General features: G+C 36.4%; 1 protein-coding gene across 4 annotated transcripts in view; it reads right to left on the bottom strand.

Annotated features, from left to right (window-relative positions):
• zmat4b (zinc finger, matrin-type 4b) overlaps positions 1 to 15,303 on the bottom strand; it is a 130,363-nt gene that overhangs the window by 97,184 nt on the left and 17,876 nt on the right. The window contains exon 2 of one of the 4 annotated variants that reach the window (XM_015345661.2): positions 10,757 to 10,902. The exons of the other annotated variants lie outside the window; for them this stretch is intronic. The gene's annotated coding sequence lies outside the window, so the exon portion shown is untranslated. The remainder of the gene's footprint in view (positions 1 to 10,756; positions 10,903 to 15,303) is intronic. 4 annotated transcript variants of the gene reach the window in all.

Genomic DNA, 15,303 nt, shown 5'->3' with positions numbered 1-15,303 from the left:
CTCATCCTACACTTAGTTGTGTGTGTATTTCCATCCGTAAAACCCTGGCTCATATGTCAGTCCCCATTTGCCCCTAGACTAAGCCATATTGGGGACGTAACAGTATGTCTGAGAAATCTTCACCAAAACAGACTTAATAAAACATGAAATGTCAGCATTCTTTCTCCTTTTCTAAACCATAATTTGTGGTTGATAAAAGAGTAAGAGAGGAGTTTATTAAAGTGAAGCCTCAGAACTGGGCAATGCAGAGTTAATCGACTTGTTCAATGTTCATGTTCAAGTGAATAGTGTTGAGTGACGATTGCGATTGGCTGTCACAGAGTCACAATATGAATGCTCTACTCCATGGTGATTCATGAAGAGTTAAGATAAAGAGTATAAGAGACTAGATGTAATGGAGTGAATATGAAAGCTCTATTGACTGCTGATGAAGTAAGACAGAGTTGAAGAGTATGTGAAGTGGGGCATCACAGAGTGAAGAGAAAACCTCCAGTACCTGGTGATTACTGAGGAGTTAAGTTGTGGAATGTAAGGAACTGGGTGTAATGGAGCGAATACGAAAGCACCTAGTGTTAGTTATGATTTGTTAGTAGAAACAAGTGAAAAGCATCCAAGAAGAAAGATGAATGTGAGGTCTTCCCCGAGAGGGGACTGGCAGTGAGGAAACAGTATCCTGGAAGGGGGCTGAAAGACAACGACAGACCACTTAACTCTTAAAACATGAAAAACGAGTGAAGGCTGTGTCTATTTTCACCCCACTTTTTTAATGTATATTTCTGGAGATAAATGCAAGAAAAACAACAGCAGATACAAAACACCAACAGACAATCCACCAATCAGAATACTGGTCACTCCTGTAGAGTCTACAACAGAAGCACAGAGTTCAAGCAGGATTCCATCCTGGTTGGGATGCCAGTTCATTGCAAATCACATGCTATTTAAAGACTTATTTTGCCAGCAAGCTTTTGGGAAGTTTGGAGTAACCCAGAGAAAACCAAAGTGGACACAGGGAAAACATTCAAAAGTCAGCCTAAGGTTTTCCAAGCAGGAATCACTTCACTTCAGGTGGCATCTGTGGAATCTGCAATAGTCTATGTGCAATTAAAATGGATCACATGGTGGATAAATGTTTAAAGAATTGGAAAGGTTTGTCCTAGACTGCATCCTTATCAGCATTACCATCCATCTTGTCTAGTCCTCTATCCTATATAAAGGTAACTGGGAAGGGATATATTTTTGATAAGAAGAAAACATTTGTACAGAGAAAAGACTAGACTCTGTGGTGACTGTTACACAGCAAGTAGATCACCTCTAAAAGGAAGAATAAAGGAATACCCAATGTTACCCTGTAGGTGTGAAGGTCAGCATACAATCTAAAACAAAATAGGAAATTAAGCTTTTTTTGGATCTGGGATGTGTGCAAGCTATTTTTATCAAAGATGTTACCATGAGTATGAAATAACCACATTTTAAAATGCTTTCAAAATTGTAATATTCCGGAAAAGGCAAAGTGCTGAAGTGGTAAAAAAAAAAACTGATTCGTGACATTCACCCAAAACTACTCCATTCTTTCTCATGTTCAGCGTTGCTGTTTATGCCACTGAAACTGTTCTTAATGACAGGTTAGCTAATCTGGAATTACATACAGTTTAAGGGAACTAAGCATGTTGTACAGTGTACTCTGTCCTGGCTCAACAATAAAAAGTGTTAATCTTGGGTACAAGTCTTTACTTTGCTAATGAATGGCTTTGAGCAGCTACAGCTGAGTTACATTTTCCAGTTGTCTCCTTCTAAAAATATCTTGAGCAAACTTCTCAGCTCATTAATAACACCAAGTACACTGCCTGTCAGTTAGCAGAAGCTGGTTTTTGGTGTTCTCTTTATACTGTACATTTACAGTACTAGATTTATTAGATGAATGCTTTGCTTTGGACTGTCCTTAACTGTAGATCCCTCAGGAAGGCTAAGCTTCTTTCCATCCCTTGATCTTTTTCCTCGTTTTAACTTGTAATCTTCAATGAAGTTTTCTGAAGTTTTTTTTTAATTTGCCCTTTTGCCTGAAGCATACTTATATGTAGCATTGCCAATTTTCTTCCCTTATGACCATATTAATAAAAGTTTAATACTTATAGAGCCTGTTCTCCCATTTCTCCTTCATACGAATCTTTCAAAATGATTTTGTAAATTATTTAGAAGATATGAGAAAAATCGCAATATTTAGCACTACAGTGGTCTCACGTCCTGGTCAAGAGGGTGACGATGCTTCACATTTTGCAAATGAATTTTCAGTTAACGTCACAAGGGCGCATTCATCTTGACTAATGCAAATACTGCTAAATTGCTATGGCAGCTGAATAAAAAAATAGGAAGAGAAATGTTAAATAAAGCAGGAATAATGAAGCACCAAACAGATTTTGTTTTGCTCCCACATCTAATCACATCAAATCCGATTCTCCAAACGAGTTTAAAATCACTTTAATGATACTACTTTAAAAAAAATCCCTCAATGGTACACTGGAAAGACAAAGTAAGAATTTCTAAAACACTATGAAAGATGAAGGAAAAATGAAAACTGTGCGAAAGAAATCAATAATAGTGGTGGAGGTAGGAGGGGTGTGAAATAATAAATGTGATGGAACAGTGTGTGCCCTCTTAAGATTCAGATAACTTAAGTTGCTCCCTTTGAGGGAAAGATATTGACAGCCCTATACAAATCACTTTGTGGTGGAAAAAACAAATTTTAAATGGCAAGCTACATCTATGGTGCCTGAATAAATCATGAACTCAGTGGTCTTTGCAGCTTCATCGAATTATTTGTTTCTGTGCCCAGGAGCGCTGCCGCAACACGTACCTTGTTTTTTTTAATCAATTCTGAACACCAATCCTGGTTAATATTGTATTACCTGCCTGAGCATCTATGGAGGCTCTCTGTCACAGGCACAAGCCAATATGGTAAAAATAACTGATCAATCGAAGAGCTGAATGGGTATTGTTGAGAAAGCCCCACTGCTTGTCAGCAAGGTTCCATTTCCTAAATTAGAATGCATTATTTGATTCAGGGCTTGATTACTTCCACTTACAATCCATCAGTATTCAATTACTATACATTGTCCAAAGGTCTTACATTCTATTCCTTCATTTTTAATCCATTTAATAAACCTAAAAATTATTTTAGGTTAATTGAGAACAAATTGTCTTTGATCACTCAGTTTATATTACAGTTAATTTTATGGAATATTATGGGCAACAAATGAACATTATAGAATAACGGAGCTCAGCTATTAACAGGACCTTCAAAAAGAATTAAAAAGTGGCAGAAGAATTCGTGTCTATTTTGTGCATTAGTTGTTCCTGATGACATTTGAATGAAACTGGCTAGCAAGCCACTGTAAGTAAACAAGATAGCTGGTCAAATCCTAGCATGATTTTCTTACAGGATAAATTAAATGTATTTGGAATGTCTCAGTGGGTCCTTATTCAGACTTAAAAGGAAATTAAAAAATCTAGGCATTATTTATGCAGGAAAAGATCTGTAAATAAGGCTTAAGAACTATCTTAATACTTAACCTTAGACCTAGCCAGAATTCAGTTAAGGGTTTTTAAGGACTACTTAAGCAAGGAGCTTGTCACACACTGTAGAACATTGCTGTTTTATTAGTCTACAGCAGATCTCTTCAGTCTACTCAGCTCATTTTGGACTAATTCTTAAACGTTAGAAATCAGTTAGAATTTGGGGCATTGGTGATGGTGTGCATAGTACAAATAGAAATGCTAAGCAAAACTTTCTGGTGACAGCATGTTTCATGCAATCGTTTTCTTTAACACATTTCATCCATGAAAAAGGTGTTTGAATACACAGGTTAGTGTTACTCTAAAGCCATTCTGCAGCTACTAAAGGCAGTGCACTATATTCACACCTGATTTCATCATATAACAAGGTGTCTACGTATCCATGAGTAGTCAATTCAAATCAAGTCGTGCATTGACTATTTTACACAGGATCACCTACAGTATCTTTAAGTTGATAACTGGTGTTACCATGGAAGGGTGGGAATTGAGGCATACAGTACTTACAGTATGTGAGCACACATTTTGCCACTGTGAAATATCTTGTTACATTATGTATTAAATACCTTTAAAACTTCGCTATGAAAGGCTCCTGATTGACTGAAATGTAAAAGGCTTCCACTAGATTTTGTCAATTTTTAATTCAGAGAACACACATGCAGTAAATGCTTTGAGCAAAGTTCATTAACAATTGGAAAGTGAGAACTTTTTATGGACAGAACTGGTGACTCTGAATTTTAAAGACATACATAGAACCGATATATGATTTTTTCAAAAATAAAGTATACAGATTGGTATTTTTTTAAAGGACACAGAACTGTCAGACATCTTTTCAGTCTACAAAAAGTTTTTCAACATGTTCAACACTTTCTACAACAGCAGTGTTACTTTGAAAGTAAGACCAGCAACTTATTTTACACTTTTTTTAACATCATGCATTGCAAAGAATTAAACAGTGCAAAGCAGATGCACTGTCATATCGCGACCGTTTTTTAACAGATGGCAGATTTCATTCCAAATATGGCAGGTCATTCCTATGCATGGTATTTGTCATATTCTCTCCAACTATCTTCAAAGTCAATCATTTAGTCAGCATCCTGGATCTTACATTTCTTGCTATTAAAGAAGTTTACAAAAAAAGTGTACTAATATGCAAAACCAGTGTTCAAAAATAAATAAAAATATTTATGTCATTTTTGTAAATACTAGTTTGGGAACAGCATAGTGTACAAGTCTTTAGATTCATAATTGGTGGGTGCTGCAGATACTGTTGTTATACCTTGAGAGAGGTACTTTATCCCGATTGCTTTAGCACTGTATGTATATATGAGGACCATGTTTGTTGAGGGTATGCTTTGTGATGGACTGGAGTCTTTTGCTCTTTATATACAGTACATAATGCCATGGAAAACAGGACACGTTCTGGATCAATAGGCCATTGTTTGGTTTGAATACATAGTGGTTTGAATACAATAAGGTCTACAGTACATCAATAATAGATTATGAGAAATTTAAAGGGATTTATTGTCTTAAAGGTAAAATTATGCTATTTAACAGATCCTTGTTAAGGTAAAAAAAAGTGTGGTTCTCAACCCATTTCAATAAAAAACCTATGAATTCTTCACAAACACATAATTAATTTGTTTTTTTAAATATTTTGCACATTCTTCATACTTCTTCCTTCATCAATGCATGCTGTACACTTGTCATTTGTATCCTGTGTCACGGACGTCCAAAGGGACTAACCGTGGGGAGCAGAGGAGCAGAAAAAGACCCATATGCGTAGCGGCGAGACGGGAAAAAGGCCCGGGCTCATTAGTGCAAAGAGTTCAGGAATGCCGTATAGAAACCTATGCCCTCAGGGAGCGGACGTGGGGCGCCCTGGTGCTAGGCGGGTCTCAGGACATCCGAACATCAATGCTGAGCCAGGACAGAGTGCAAGACCCGGAAATATATAGCCCAAGGGAAAGAGAGGGACAGGAAGGACAGCAGACCGGAAGCTAGGGACAGGACAGAGAAGGAGCGCCCTCTGGCTGCAGAGGGCGTGACATCCTGAGCCGGGAACTAGAAAAAGAGTAGCTCAGTAGAGATCATTAGAGCTTCTAATCAGTAGAAATGAACAATATGCTCAACTGTTCATTACAACAGGCCAATTGATGTGTAGGTTAAGTCAATACAGAACTCCACATTATGGAATTTAAGGCAGTCAATCTGGAGCTGAACTGACCAGGTCCTAAGATATCACTTGTTTCCGTTCCTGCAGGGTTAATGCTAACGTGACATGTCAATATAACACAGATTAAAATGCAACGTGGATACCAACAACTTTCTTGTGAGATCAGAATGTGAAAGATATGTCCATGAGTTTAACCCAGCAGACTTGACTCCCATTGGACACCTGTAGGATACCTTGTGGAACTTAGGGCTCATAGACGAGTGAACATTCATATCCTTGTCCAAGTGATGGGACAGAATCACACAAGACAACATCTGCAACTTGGTACAAAGTATCAGGCATACATAAACAGTTATAATTGCTTCCAGTGGTGGCTACTCACACTTTCAGATAATTTTTAATGACTAACGTTAATCAGCATAATGGATTTATCTACTGTATGTTGCATCTTGAACACCTGCTATAAGAAAGAATTTCTTACAATTGTAAGTGACAACTTTCTTTTGATGCTGAGTATATTATAGTAATTTATCTGATTAAAGAATAAAAAAGGCACTGAAACTGTGCTGCACTGCAGTCCTTTCATTTCAGAAAAGCATGAGAGCAGGGAGTCTCAACAAGCTTTCATTCTGCTTAAAAACCTTGATATACTGTAAATCAGTCAAAAGTTATTTACTAAATAAGAATCCTCTGCCTCAATAATTTACTTATATCTTTTCCCTTTTAGAATAATTTTATTCTGTCTTTGAAACTCTTTTTTATTTCTGTTATATGGTGCAAATATTGCTCTTCATTAAGAAACATTTTCTACAGAGAAAAGGATTAATATGTTCACTCCACAGCTTATTAAATAGCATACTGCTCCTAATGATTTAGAGACAGTCATGATTTCTTAAAAATCATAAAGAAATTTAAACTGAAAAAAATCTTCATTGGAACTGTAGATTGATTTTACTAATCTTTGCAGGGCCTTCTATTAGATGTAATTGCTTCTCTAAAAAGTTTTAAGCATGCTTGCCTTTGTAAATGAACATGTTCCAAATACAGTTTGTTTGTTAAACAGGCTTCTATACTAGTGATCAGATACATAATTGGCAAAAAGAATTCCAATTCCCCCATCAAATTGCCAAGACTATCTAGGGAATATATACTTTATGCACTTAGAAGGCCAATTTTGTTCAGACTTTATTCTGTCAGAGCCAGAGCTCTGCAGCACGCATGAATAAAGAAGAACAAGGTAACTATGCATCTCAGTGCTGATGTCACACAAGTGGAAATCAAGCCTTTGGAAAGAAATCAATCTCAAACTACTTAATTGCTTAATAACAAGGGTCAGCATTAATAAAGATGGATACTATTGAAGCACTGCAAGACAAATCTTTACTACAGTAAGAAAACAAATGCCATTATACCTTTTGACAAAATGTAATGTTAAGAGTTTATCAAATTGTTCACAGTTGCTGAACTACTGTAATACAGTACATGCATACATACCACTTCTAGTATGGCTTCATAGCAAATAAGGAATTAACTGCCAGATCCATGAGTCCTATACCACCTGTTGCAATGTCAGAGACATTATTCACAGCCATTAACAGCAAGTCAGAGACATTATTTTATCCACCTCAAAATAATTGGAGCATTTTAAAATGCTCTGCTCACATAATTTTATGAGTCTCTTTTACAGATGACAACAATATTAAGTCAGAATGACATTAACGGAAACTGAAATTTATGTAGGACCCTACTATCGTGTGTAAGATGAAGTGCCACTGCTTATTGAAATGCAACACCAAAAATAGCAGAAGGACAAGATAAAGCCTTACACCACAAGCATAGAAAAACTTTATTGCTGACCTTGAAGTTACCCATCTAATTGTCAGTATTTCTGAATAAAATAGGTGCCCAAGCCAGAACTACAACTTTTCAGCAGTTAATGTCACTGTGTTATGCACACCTACTGTAAATAAAATCAGGAAAATAATGCAACATGTACCATATATGTCAACTGTCAGTAACTTTAGTGTACATTCACACATGATTAATTTGATAGTGTAAGCATGTAAATAATTAATTGATTCAAGATTTTACCCCCACCATACTTGACAGAGTGATGCTCTGTGTTGGGTTTTCATGACATGGAACATTTTGCATTTAGGCCAATTTAGACCAAAGGGAAGACCAGAAGGAATAATGTATATACTGTACACATAGGAGAGTGGAAGTAGGCATTATTAGGATTCAACCTTTCTACCAAGCTTCTGTTATAAACTCCATTTGGCACATGTTTTAAGTACAACTTAATTCGTACTGAAATCACTTTTTTAGTTACAAGCGCCTTCATGAAGTGACTGGGATATTGTTGACCCGTGAAGATTTTCTCCCATCTCAGCCACCAACATCTGCAACTCTGTCAAAGTCATTAGTGACTTCATGATGGCTTGACAGTTTCTTCCTTGCCCGGCTTTCTCAATTCTGGAGACACCGTCTGATCTAGGCAGTGATCAACGTCAACATACTCAAACAGATATTAAGGTTTTTTTTTAAATGTTTTTCTACCTTTCTCCTGACCTTTATAAGACTTATACTGTATATCTAAAACTTGAAAAGACCTTAATCCTGAGTTGTTATGAATGCCCTTTAGTGTTCATGGTTGAATCTTTGCTTCAGTACCTGACTGATTTCACAAAGAATAACAACTTCCAAGAATCAGATGCTTTGTGAATATTTTAGTATTTAACTATAATAAGTGTTATCTTAACCCACTTGGTTAAGAGCTAGCTTCATGGCCATAGGACGAGGAGGCTCGAACCCCATTCAGAGAGAGGAGTTAACCAAGAGATATTATGGAGACAGGATGAATGAGAGAAGAGGTGTGTGAAAGAGTTTTATATATATAGCAAAGGTCAGTAATAATTGTGATTTAAAATGGCTGAGTGAGATTGGCTTGTATATTATCCATCCCAAATTTTAGTTAAGAACTTCCATTTATTCTAATTGTGTGGCTCATTAAGGTCATTTTTGCATCTACATTAATTTAGGTTTTCCACAGCAAAGTGTTTGAAAGAATACAATGAGTTTTCCATTTTTTCTTTCCAATTAATTATATAATTATTTCTATCAGTTTTTTTTATCAGAATGTTTGGAGTAGGTTAAGTATATAACAAATATTTTTACTTCACACTATCATGACTGCATACATTAAAGTAACAACATGTCAGAACTGTGCAAGGGTCTGAATACTTTTGCAAGGAACTATGTATCTACTGTATATGCATGCTTGGGCAATCTCCTGCTGCAGTGGCTCAGAGCTACTGCTTGATTCTTCAACATTTCCAGTTTTGCTAAATTGTAGCATACCACATCCCATCTGCCACATGCTGTTTGCCATGTGAAGCAGGTACACTATGGTATGTCTGGACATTACACACTCTTTGATTTGCAAGCCTCTCTCTTAGGACCTTCTATAAATAAGACAATGCCTCCTTTTGAAAATGAACTGACACTATTTGCTTGCATTACCTGAGAGACAATGTAGCAGGAAGTAGTCCAAGAAATACCATTTTCCCAATTAGTTCAATTATATTATTATTATATATGCTAATTTACCATTTACCCTGTAATTAGAACTAAACTGATTGCAACTGAGGTTAATCAGTTTTCAACAGCTGTTAAAGAAGTTTGTGCATTGAGATGGACTTTTCTCCCGCATAGAGATTTATGTAAATCTGTTTAAGCAGCGATTATACAATTTTTAGCGAATGATACTACCGTGTTTAAAAAAGGAAAAAGATTTCATTTATATTTCTAGTTTTAATTCTCGATAGGTGATCCTCTCATTCAGTTCTATTTATTGTTTTGATAGCCTTACATCTAACAAAAATCTGATTTATCAGTCTATAATTACTTAAATCAGTTTTGTCACCCTTTTAGTGAATGGGCTCTTCCCTAGTAACTCTCCTGTCCATGCTGACTTGTGTTAGGGGTAGGTTTGAAAATTTCATTTTATTAATTTTTCATTGATTTTGTTTTCTTTTTAATAATCAATACCAGACATCTTAAGCCTTAGTAATGCCATTACTTTATACAGAAAGAGTGTATGCCAACTGATCCTAAATACCATATTCTTCTAAGTGATGTGAATTTTGGAGTTGTGTTTGTGCATAAAATAGTAGCTTTTCCATCAGAAAAAAAATGTGTCTGTAAAGATCCCATCAAGATTAAATTAATGTACAATAAAATCAGTTAAGTATATAGCTGCTACAAAAGCAGAAAAACCCTTGATATGTTATTTTTTAACAACATGACTTAACTATCTTTTTGAAAAGTTTCTTAAAAATAACAAAATAACAAAGGCAAAAACAACAGCAATCTTTTTCAAATACTCAGTTAACACTTTTGTGCTTCTTCAGAAAAGATCAGCACAATACTGCATTTTGTTTCTGAATTGAAAACTTTCCAAACAATCAGATTCCCTGACTCAAATAACCGTACGCACTTAATGTCAAAAGCTGTGGGTACAATGCAGCAATACACCTTTAGATTAAACATCAAGCAAAAGCAATCAAAGCCATGTCTTATAAATTCAAAAATCTGTCTGCGTGAACCAGTCTGGGTTCAACAAAAAGCCAAGAACACAGAAACCTTCCAAGCACGCATCTTTCACCTTCACTGCAACAATGAGGTCTGCATGCAGAGCAAAATTCTGACACACTGCTAAAAATCCAACATTAATAATTTATGGAGCAGCGCTCTTCAAATTTTTAAGCAGCTCTGAAATGCAAAAAAAAAATACAAAAGACCAAAGCGGGCGTTGAATATTCATGGGTTTCTACACATAAAGCTGCCATGGAAATCATCTGAAAAGTACTAATTAACATAATGCCAACAGGCATCACATGCAGTTCGCAAGTTGGCAAGGTGCACTGAGGGTCTCACAATGCCATCACTTGCAGTGGAATTTCAGATTGCTGCTCTGGAGCACTCCTACACATCTGATCAATTGTGACTTACTTTTTCAGAGCACTTTCACCACTGCAGCGAAGCATCCCAAAGCACCATAATGTCCCAGCTGAACCAATTATCAGTTGCTGAAATGGAGATACCTCTAGGGAAGGAAGGAGGCAGCCATGCTGTGTCAGGCAGTGTATCACAGCAGACTGTGGAAAGCAATGAAAGGAGAAGGGGACAAGATGATAATGTGGCTATGAGACAATCTTTTCGTCAGACAGTTTGCTTTCCAGGTGCTTCTTATATAGAATGACAACACATTTTATTCTTACATACTGTAGTGGCTTTCGTTCATTGGGATATCCGACCCTGGCTCTGAGATTTTGCGACAACCATGAGAAAGGACAAGAGACACGTACACAAGTTTTCAAATTAATGCTAATGACTAGCATTGTAATGTTATTAGAATGAATAAATCCTAAGAGAGTCAACCTGTAAAATAATTTGTTTGGAAAACAGGTTATGCTCTCTAGGCTACCTGGTTCAAACATGAGTTATATCAGTCATTAGCCGACTGTGACCAGGACTCCCTACACACTTTGGTGCAATTGGCGTATTGCCAGTGTTGAGTAGGGAATCACACACACAAGAGGATACCTGGCTTGTTACACAAATGCAACTACTGCAATTTCTCTGCTGCCTGCCTGTGAGCTGCTAGTGTTATTGGTAAGAGTAGCCTATCACTTTCTTTTGATGCTTTACATGGCATTGTTGGATCAATGAGCATCAATGAAGCAAAATTCTTTACGGTACACACTCAGAGTCTGTGTATTAGGCTTCATCTCTCCCAAGGGCAGTAGGGTTGCAGTAATGATCACTGTTGATTAGGAACTGGTATTTAAAAATATGGGCTCGTGAAAAAAAGGAACAGCTGAATTACAAAACGTACATTAAAAAATATCAAAGACTCTAAAAAGAGCAACTCTTGCACTGTGCCAAACGTCTGAAGCTGACACACTTCATAAACATTATAATTAGCAAGAAATATATGGAGTGCACTAAAGGTTAGTTTTAGTTGAAGGAAAAACTAATAAGGCTTCCATTCATTATCAGTTTAATCTTCTTCAGGTTTAATGAGCAGTAGGCTCTTGTACAAATTGATAATATAGAAAAACAAAATATATAATGTTACCTTTAGCTTTGTCTAAGCACCTTTTATGTCTGCTACCTGGTGGGTCTGATGATGCTCAAAGCAGTGTATAATTTTCTAAACAATTCCTGGGCTTTAACAAATACATGTCTGCAGATTTCATTCGGATAGAGGGAGCACAACCAAATGAAAGGGAATCACTGATGATACAGTATTTAAAATTAAATCACCTTCTTCATTACAGAAATCCTCCAGTAATGTATATTTTACGAGAGTTCTACGACTTCAATTTGTCTTTCAGCTTCATCCATAAGACATTGGTCTCTCTTGGGTTCCATTTTTCTACTGGCATTGAGCTTTAAAAATAAACGCCAAAGAACTCTCTCTGAGCAACTCACAAATATAAATCTATTTGTCACACTATTGTATTATATATTTGACTACAAAAGACTTGAGGCTGTACCTGTTGATACTGAAAGGTGTAGAAGGAATCACATCAAAAATTAAAAATGTCAATGTTTGTAGTTCTGTAGCTGAAAACTGTATTAAGGTCTTGTTTAAATCTTTTCATGAAGCTCACTGATAAGCAGAATCCCCTGGTACTGGCACTGGTAGTAGGAATTATATTACTATTATCTTAATATCACAAACTAAAATGAAAAGACCTACAGACAGACATATGCTAGAAGTCCTTCTTGTACCTGCAGGAGTTATGTTTTGAAACTCAGGAAGCTACACTAAAAGGACTAATGTTTAGGATTGTATGACATTATATACCTGTATATGTTTTTGATCATACAATTATTATACAATGAAATAATACAATCTGAACTATTTTGGTATCATGTTTATTTTTTGTTTTCCACCAGATTTCCACTTTTAGTTGTCAGCTTTATATTATCTTGACTTAAAAGAAGTTTCTATTACACCTCTGTATGGTTGCCTACAGTACAAACATACAGTAATATTGTTCAACAGAACATATGAGGTTCATTTGATCCTTTGTTAATTTAGAATATTATTTTGGAAAGATTTCAAGATATGTAAATTCATGTCTCAAAAGCTAAACTAAAGCTACAAAAATAACTTTTAAGTATCACATTTTGCTTGCATCAAGAACCTTGATGTCAAGTATTGACTTCCAAATGATTAATTTTGCCTATAAAAAGACTTGCAGGCAAATATATATTCTCATTAAAGTAAAACAAATGGGAAGTTAGCGGTGATATACAATCGTCACTTGATAAACTATAACAAAGCCTTATTTTCTTTCTTCATCTTCTTTTTAATCTCCTGCTGAATTGCCCCAATGATGAATAAACAGAAAGCCATCTAAAACAATGAACAGAAGAGACATACTGTAGATCAGCACCACTACCTATGATTATAAATGAAGCAAAGTGCTTGAAAGCCAATGCTCGCGGTCATCAGACGTTCTATTGTACAACTTTGTTAATAAGACAGGATAATTTGCATATTAATAATTTCCTAGGGCAGCATGTAGATAATTGCTGCTGTCTCAGTGTTCCAGGGTTCTGGGTTTGATCCTGGGGCATCTCTTGAGTGCATGTTTTCCTGGTGTTGATATGGATTTCACCGGGCCTTCCAGCTTCCTTTCTTCTGCTAAAGACTATGTTTGACTGGTTAATTGCACTTCTCTCCTTTACAGAATGAAGTCCCATCTAATGGAAGACCAGTTGTGCTTTTAGTCTTGCATTGGACTTGTGAATCCTGGATAAGCTTTGGCATGCTGTGGCCATCACCTAGAAAAGTGGTGAAATATTCTAACTTGACAGAGGTGTTCAAAAAATGGTAAGTAGCAGTTGAATATAATCTCAACCTGCTCGATTCCGTTTAGGCCAGTCCATTCTTCCAGTCTTCTTTTTAGTTGTTGGCTGGTAATAAGCAAGGGTGCTACTTGAGGTAATCCTACTGTAGGTCTTTATTTCACTGTACCTTTATAAAGTCTCTTTGCTTTCAATCGCCACACATCACCTTACCTTGAGATCAAGAATCTCACCATCTGTAACACTACGAGGGTCTGAGGAGACAACTTTGTCTGCTCAGACCCTCTACTCTGAGTCTTTAAATAGGGAATTGGTTTCCTACAGGTGCAGCCAATTCCTTAATAACCTGAAAATGTTTGAAAAGAGATGTTTCTCTCTTTCGGGTGTCTCAGGGTCAACCCCATTTATGCACTCTGGACTGTATTCTGATCTTTAAGCAGAGTTTTAGTAACTTTCTATCTGGGCAGCAGCCCCCATTGCTAGCTTCACTTTAGCTCCACCACTATTTATAAATCGGCCCAACAGTAATAATTTATAACAATCTGAGTGTGCCAAATACAATGGTGCCTCTCAGAGAGCCCCAGTCTAACTTTCCAATTTCGAGATGTACAGTAAGTGTTTCCTTACATGTCAGATAAAACAGAACAATATGTGTTTTTGTCTAGAGCTCATGAATTTTGCATGCTCAGGCCATATATTTTCAATGAATTTCCTCTCCACAGTCATACTGCAACAGCATCAGTGGTATCATATAGCATTGAATTAAAACTTCACTTTTGTTTTGGGGGTCAGCCGTAGGCTTCACTGGGCTTGTGGAACAATTGGTCTGTCTAGGCCAGATATAAGAACAGTGGGTTTTTGGAGGTATGCCAAAATGCACAAAGGCCCTGAAGTGCACTGACATCTGGACTGTACATTTTGTTAAAATACAGGGGATTGCTCATCCTGAATGGAAATAGGACAGGGCGCTTTGAAATGTTAGGAATAAAACTATACAAGATGTTTATGAAGGACTGTATAAGAAGGTATACAGTACATCAAAGAACATTAGCAGCAAGAATGTAATGTATTTTTACATGGACCAATGTGAATTTAAATTAAGGGTATGGGACAGAAAAGCTAAGATAAGATATAATAATATTTTTTCAGGGCTATCCAGTCAAAGTATTGGACGGCAGGTGTGTCTGTGTGTTTTCTGGGTCTCTGCAAAGGTACCGGCACTTGAAGAGCTGCTGTAGACGAAAAGTTGTTAAATTGGCTTAATCAGACAAATTATTAGCTAATTTAGGATGGTGAGCTGGAACAAAAAGCTGAAGAAACACTGGCCCTGAGGGACCAAGATTAGACACCTCTGGTTTATTTTAACCAAGAATTCCAATATAACCTGAACAGTTTACCACTTTCCAACTTATTTAATTAAAGATGGAAAGTAATAATTTAGCAATGCCCTCTCAGTAGCACTCTCAGATTTAATAGCATTGCCTTAACATTATGTTTTCAGAAAACATTATATTACATTAGTAGCACTCTGCTTAAATAAAATCAAACATAAATGGTAAGAGCCTGACCCCTACCACAGGACGTAGAGCTGTAGCTTCATTGTGGCTATATGAACTGGGCTAACTGAAGGGTTGAAGGATCTTTTTGAGTTCTTTTCAAGCACTGGAGAAAAA

The sequence above is a fragment of the Lepisosteus oculatus genome, chromosome 2 (assembly GCF_040954835.1).
Source record: "Lepisosteus oculatus isolate fLepOcu1 chromosome 2, fLepOcu1.hap2, whole genome shotgun sequence".
NCBI lineage: Eukaryota > Metazoa > Chordata > Actinopteri > Semionotiformes > Lepisosteidae > Lepisosteus > Lepisosteus oculatus.
The sequence above is the reverse complement of the archived record's forward strand: the minus strand, read 5'-3'. Positions and strand labels throughout refer to the sequence as shown.